The following is a 7,675-nucleotide window of genomic DNA, read 5'->3' on the forward strand; positions in this document are numbered from 1 at the left end:
GCCCGCTTTGGTTCATTTAACTCAACTTACTTTGTTTTAATAAACCAACTGTGGAATGTATTCTGTTGTACTTTATGTACTGTCAAAGTAATGCATATACTGTATAAGCGACCAAACATTTGCATTTTATGCTTTGAATCTTTGACTCTACTTATCGCCGCTCTGTTCATTTTGTTCCTTGTGACTTTGTTTTAATAAACCACGTATCGAATGAAACTTTTTCCTCCTTCGGTTACAGAGATATTGTGATTTTCTTCCACTGTATAGACTTGTGGAGCAATTATTTCATGATATAATGGCGGCAATATCCAATCGCACATTACGTTACAATTCACGACACTAACGGCTAATTTGCGCCCTTTTTTTTTCGTGCGTCCTTTCCCCGTGCTGGCGTAGCACAACCGGAGACGGCGCACATCCGTCTAGATGCGCGTCGGCGGACGACGAACACAAACAAGCAATCAATTGTTGGGCGCCCAGCTTGGGGCTTCCTAATCGAGTGCATTCATCTGACGACGCGGCGCGAGCCTCGGCGATACTTTAATTTGCGAGACATTACGGTGAGTTAGCGCCTAGCGGGTTGCTGCTGCTCCACCTGGGGGGAGGAGGGGGAAGTGCGGGGGGAGATTGGGGCACATTTGGCAGCGTTGTAAAAGAAAAAAAAAAAAAAAAAACATGTTGTGTTGTGTAGCGGGACCGTCACCATGTAAATGATCCCACCCGCTGCAGCTTTAATGGGTCGCCCAATGGATTTATGTGGGAATAGCCGGCGAGGAATATTGCATTGTATCATGGCGTAATTAGGGGGAAGCTTCACCGTTTGTCCTTCGACCGCTTGCTCTGATTGGATGAAAGCGAGTGGGAGGGGGGAATAAGGGGGGTTAGTGCCTCTCTAATAATGATGCACCCTCAGGCCTAATGTACTCGCTCTCTTCTCGTCTTTCTCGCTCTGCTTTTTCTTCCTGCTCCTGACGACAATAATAAAGAGTTCATTTAGGGGTGATTTTTTTTTTTTTTTAAGCGGGGTTTGGTCTCATTCTTGCAGATTAACTTCACATTCTGTACACTTTATTGTCATTTTTTAATGGTTTTCATGACTCATTTTGTGCTTTTTAAAAAAATATATATTTCCAATTGACTTCCCTTCTAGACTTTCAACCAACTCCTTTTTTCATAGCAGCCAATCATCTTCGTTGGGACCACGCTCTTTTCTGTGTCCGCCAATCAGCTTCTGAGCTATCCTCACACGGTTGTCTCCTAGTTGTTCTCATTGACGTTTTCAGTTCATTTTTATTTCACTTGTGGCAAACTTTTTGGTCCACTCAGTGACCGTATACAATGAAATCATAATTTCATTCATTAATCTTGCATTGTTTTCTTTATTTTTTTTCTGCACTATTTTTGTTCTAGTAGTAGTAGTAAGTTTATTTTAAGGTTAAGCACAACATGTTTCATTCTTATGGGTATTTTGCTTTCTATTATATATCCCAATATATATTTTTATATGTATGTATTGCAAAATTATACAACAAAAGGTCTGTGTAACAAAGCATCATTAAACTCTGTGTCTGTGTCTATTTTATGTCTTATGATTACATCTTATAGAATGGTTGCTTATGGTCCGCAATAAATATCCAAAACGCTGCTATAGTCATGTGTATGCCCGTAAAAAGACGAGACTTCCACTTGATGCAGACAGATGTCCCCCTTCCTCCCTCTTCCTCCCCCTTCCTCCTCCAGTCTCGCCCCGGGCCAGCCTGCTGCTCGCTGCCGGGGTTGGGCATCCCGAAGTGGGCTGTGTTACAGGCGGCTGCATGGTGGCCCTTTCAATGCCGGCAGAGGAAATTCAATTAGCGCTTTTATAAACAAGACAAAAGCCAATGATACGGCCAATTACGCTCGGCCTTGCGCATGCGCGGTGCACCCTTTCCGCCAATTCGCCAGCAGTGCCAAACACAGCACAGAAGGGACCTTGTTCGCCATTTTAAACGCATCCTCGGAAACACTGTGCTCATTAAGAAAGACTTTTTACTACTTAACATACTTTTGATGATACTTGTAATTTCTATTCTCCCCATGCGCGCCCGTTAAAAGGGCGAGGTGAAATGAAAGAGAAGCTATTTTATCCGACTAAATGGCATTCACCTAAACGCCTCACAGCGGTGGCAGTAATTCACTTGAAGCTGCAGCAACTTACTCAATAAAAAGAAGCTCGCCCGTGAAAGATCGATATGCGCCACGCAGCTCAAGAACACGAGGAACAACACCAGCATGAGGAGAAAGAAAGAGAAAATTCAGCAGAGCGGGAAAAAATTAAATAAATGCGTGAGTCGGTTCATTTTGACGTTATGGGCCTGCAATAAATGGGACTTCAACCAAATACATTTTTAAAAAATCCCCTGTTTGCTTTGAGACAGCTTTTTAAAGTAATGAACGAAAATAATATTTTCTGTCTAACATTAAAACCTGAAAAATGAAAGGAATAAATTACCTGCTTGCTTTGGGCTTGTAAGCATAGTAAATAAAATAACATAATTGCAATAAAATGATAAATTGTTTAGCCTGAACCTTTCTGTGTAATAATATTGCTAGATAAATTAACACATATAAATCAAGTGTTTATTTCGAACATGTATAAACAAATAAAAAAATACTTAGAATTAAGAACAGCCAAAATCAGTTAAGAATAGAAATACATGAATAATTATGGAACCATAATGATATTAAATTCCCTGCTTGGTTTGAGCTTGTCAGTCATTTGACAACAAGAGTCAGATTTGAGCCATTACTAAAACTTTTTTTTTTTTAAACAAACAAACAAACAAACAAACGAACAGAAAACCTACTCATATAACAATTAATATTACCTAAATTACCTTCATGGTCTGAGCTTTACCATGTATTAATTACCCCTAAAAATAATTAATAAAATCAGCCCACTGTCTTCAGCTCTTCACCATAATAAAAAATAAAATAAAATAATAAATGGCTTGCTTGCCTCGAGCCTATCAGTGCCACTATTTACTTTAAAATGGTTAGAACAACAATATTAATCAATTACGCGCTTGCCAATAACAATATTGACAATACTAATACATGAGCATATAGCCTTGAGCTTGTCAGCATAACAAAATGATCCCCATAATAATAATAATAATAATATGAATGTATAATAATAGTAATAAGATGATGATGATGATGATGATGATGATGATGATGAACCAAATGACCTCGTTGCCTTCAGCTTGTCAGTGCAAGCAGCAATATGATGTCCATCAATCGTCCCCAGCCTACATTTCACTTCGAGGTTGTTGTTTTTTTCCACATACACCATCCCCCCCAAACCCCCCTCCATCCTCTTCCACCCATGGCCGCGCAGCTACGCGTTGTCTGCTCCAAGCAGGAGGCGCCAGGTTTCCCCCTGGGGGGCCTTGAGGACCCCGCAAATGCACCCTAATGTAATACAACTCTCCACATACAACCTGCATGCATACATGGGAACTAACTAACTAGAAGAAGGTCAGTGAGTATATAGAAGAAAGGTTAATAAAGTAGGAGGTCAGTATGTACAGTATATGTAAATATAGATATATAGAGAGTATAGATTTATAGATATGTACATATCTATATAAGGGTGTAACAAAATCCTGTTTGAACCTGAAAACTGTTTTTTGATTTAAAAGAGAGTGAGAGTGCATCGAATCGAACCGAATCAAATCGTTCCACTTTGAAATATATCAAGAATGTATCGAATCGTCTTTTATTGGAGAGATATATCTTAGAAGGAATTAGCACATTTACGGTACTGATAAATTCATTAAAATGTGTGTAAAATAACAACAAAAAGTAATTGCATTATTCACTATCGAACTATATCGAATCAAATCGTAATCTCACTGCAAGACGAACCAAACCGAATCATTCCACTTTTAAATGGAACCGCCCTTGAATCGTTTCGCACCTAACATATCGAAAACCATATCGAATCGTCTTTTGTGGAGAGATGCACACCCACCAATATACATACATATTAATGTATATATAAAACTTAAATATTATAAAAATGTTTTAAAAAACTGAGGCATGTGTTTTAACTAAAATAGAATTTGACATTTGTTCAAGTGTCATTATTTAAAAGTGCATAAACTGTTCCAGTAACTGTTTACTAATAATAATATAATTAGTAAATATAATAATAAAACTTCATTCACAAAGCTCAATTTTAAGGACCTGAAATGATCCAAAAGTATGTTATAGAACGTGCAAAACATAACATAACATAAAGTACCGAAAGTATTGACACCTCATCAACTTATCGATACTTGGTATAGGCATGAAAAGTATCACGATACGATATTTTTTCCGGCCCTAATTTATGCAAAAAACACACACAACATGACACTTGAAGTGTGACAGCTTTGATCATTTTGCAGCTGCCACGTTAAATGCTCCTCCGCACCGCTCCTCCAGTCTTGTGTGATGGGCTTTGTGGCTGGCACACACACTCATGCACACACGCAAGCAAGAACACAGATGGTTGACCTTGAATTCACAATTGGACGTTTTTTCTGCAGGCCAAACCTGCTGCATGGGGCTGGGGCTCCAAAGTAACAGAGGAAGTGAAAAGGGAATCTGAAATGATTATATATTTCTCATGTAAAATGATCTTGATGTAAGGGTATATTTTTTTTCTACCATAACAAATTTAAATCCAAAGTACATAAAAAATATAAAAAGAAAATAGAGAAATTATCATAAAACCAAGAAAAGTAATCTGAAATCTATGAAAATAATGTTCCATTTTTTTGGTCATATTTATAACTAAAAGCACAAAATTTAAAAATTAAATACATGCCTATTGAGAAATACTGTATATTGATTAAAATGTTTACTGTATATAGATTATTTTTGTTTTTAATAAGAAATACATTTATCTCTTATAATGCTAAATAAACATCAACAGTATATTAAAAATTATAATATATAGGTATGAGTATCTATGTTAAAATATAACCCTTAGAAAACATCGATTTTATCCACCAATTAATTAAATAATTATAAATAAAAATTCAAACAAATGAAACGATTTAATATACATTTTATACACTTTTGGCAAACGTTCTTAATCAAGTCATTTTTTCAAACAAATGATTTGATTACAACCATGTACTAGCAGTGAGTCTCATTTTGCACGAGTCAACCTGATTTTCTTCTATATGCTATCTGGAAAAATAAAACACAAAGTAATTAGCTTGGTTAATTCCAAACAAATATCAGAAAGGCCTATTTGTTTTCATTCGTTAAATAAACAATAAACTATATTACCTATTTGGTTTCATTTTATTCAGAAAAAAAGACATGCTGTTTTTCATGTTATTACAAAAAACGAAAATATTTGGCTTGGGAGAGAGAGAGAGAGAGAGGGGGAGAGGAGAGAGAGAGAGAGAGAGAGAGAGAGAGAGAGAGAGAGAGAGAGTGAGAGAGAGAATCATTCGTAAATATTTGAAAGACAGCTCATGTGTGCCTTTAAATGTGATCAGTATGCTAGAACTGATGTGTGATTTTTAATTAGGAAACGCAGAGATGCAGTGTGGGCCGTTACAGGTTGCGTGTGAAGACTCCCTGCAGTGCACACATCAGCACAAGTCTTAATTATGAATATACGTATTATATACTGTTACTCCGACGGTCAATTGTCAATTAAAAACAGCAAGCAAAAGTGTGCTTTTGCACTGAGCTACCTGTAAAGTGTTGACTGCACGAAAAAAAACAAGTCTTTTATACATTACATCCATCATTTGATGTCTATGTAAAGCATGCATGCAAATGGAAATAAATCGTCAGAACGGCACGAAAAGCTTCAATTTATTGCACATGGGCCTTGTTTGTCATGCCGGTCAAATTGTGTATATGTCTGCGCAGAGATTTACGTTTGCATTGAACTAATTTGCGACATGTAAACAGCCCCTCCTCCTTCTCGGCGTCGTCATCTTCATCATCATCGTCATCATGATCATAACAATAAGCATCGCAGCCACCAGTGTTATGGATATGGTCCGCGCAGCATGCACACAATTGATTTTTATGCTTCCCCTGCAGCCACCTCTTGCAGCGGAGACATATCTCCATTCGCGCCCAAAGTGAAATAAGTGCGTAATAAAACGCTGATATATTAAATTTGTTTTTTTTTTTCACCGCCGCCCTCCCTCCTCCTCCTTCTCCTTCCTCACAGCGCGTGTCGTGCTTTTATTATCACTCATTTTTCATGTTTATTGAATTGAGGCCTGCACAAGGAGCTCTCGGCTATCTATCTATCTATCTATCTATCTATCTATCTATCTATCTATCTATCTATCTATCTATCTATCTATCTATCTATCTATCTATCTATCTATCTATCTATCTATGTAAACATTGGAATTCGTTTCTCTGCCAGGCTAACACTGACACTTCCTGACAATTTCCCTACATGGGTGACGTCACGACACGTCGTAAATAATTACAAATATATAATTAAGTAATACATTAGTCACGTTGCTTCCGTTTTAAACATGCTTCTCAGACGGGTTGAAATCATTTAAAATACAACGTTTGAACAAACAACAACAAAAAGGCTTTATGTACAATCCTGCAAGCTAGCAGGCTAGCTCGAAGTCATGTCTCGATATGTCTTCTTTAAAACAAGCCAAATATAATTTTGTCCACCTATCTAACAGTTTATGTATTATCATAATGATTAAAATGGTACAAATAAAACATTAGAGTCAGTTGTAAAGCTGGTGGATTGATATTTTGACACAAACTAATCTGTTAGCCATCCATCAGTTCTAATCACTCATTTGTGACGTCCCAATTCCTCTTGTATAAATCACTGCTTGTTTTAATTTGAAGTTTGAATGTTTTTGGTTTGTGTTTTTTTTAGGTAACTAAAATACAAAATCTTGAGTAAACAATCCAATATAAATGTGTATTTCATTTTGATATTTTGATATTGATTAAGATGGTGGACCTCCAAACATATATGTGCTCATAACGTCTTCCTCCATATGAGAATTGGGCTCAGGTTTTAAATGCATTTTTTAGTTTGTTTTATAAAGTTTGAAATATATAAAAAATAAATTTTACATATAAATGTAAAACAACAGATTGCATTCAAGTTCCCTACTTTTATGAGGACACCTGCTGCATAATGTGATTTGTTCATATTGAATGTTCACTTAAATTTAGAAATCGGCCACAATTAGATGGATGTTCATACAGTTTATATATCTCAATTTTGAAATGAATGACGTAACGCGCAAAATTGCACACGATTTTTTTTGTGTGTGGGGGGGGGGGGGGGGTCTATGGTGGTGAAGTGACGCTTGGCTTTTCCCTGCCAGACATCTCCAAAGCAGGCATGAACTTTCAAAAAGTAGTACACTTTCCATTGGTGACGTCACCATTATAGTATATTATTTCTATTGTTATCTGTGAATGTTTTGTGTCTGCAAGCTAAAAGTATAGCGCCTTTGACTGAAAAGTGGGAGATGCACTTGATTCGTTTACACTGTCTTTTTATTTGTATTCGTTTTTGTTTATTATTATTATCATTATTTATTATTATTTATTTTTTAAAGAACGTAACACTTGTGTTTTCCCAGTCAAAGTCCTAAAAGGACGAATTGGAGTGTTA

This window comes from Filicampus tigris, chromosome 2, assembly GCF_054856515.1.
Source record: "Filicampus tigris isolate MCC_2025a chromosome 2, RoL_Ftig_1.0, whole genome shotgun sequence".
NCBI lineage: Eukaryota > Metazoa > Chordata > Actinopteri > Syngnathiformes > Syngnathidae > Filicampus > Filicampus tigris.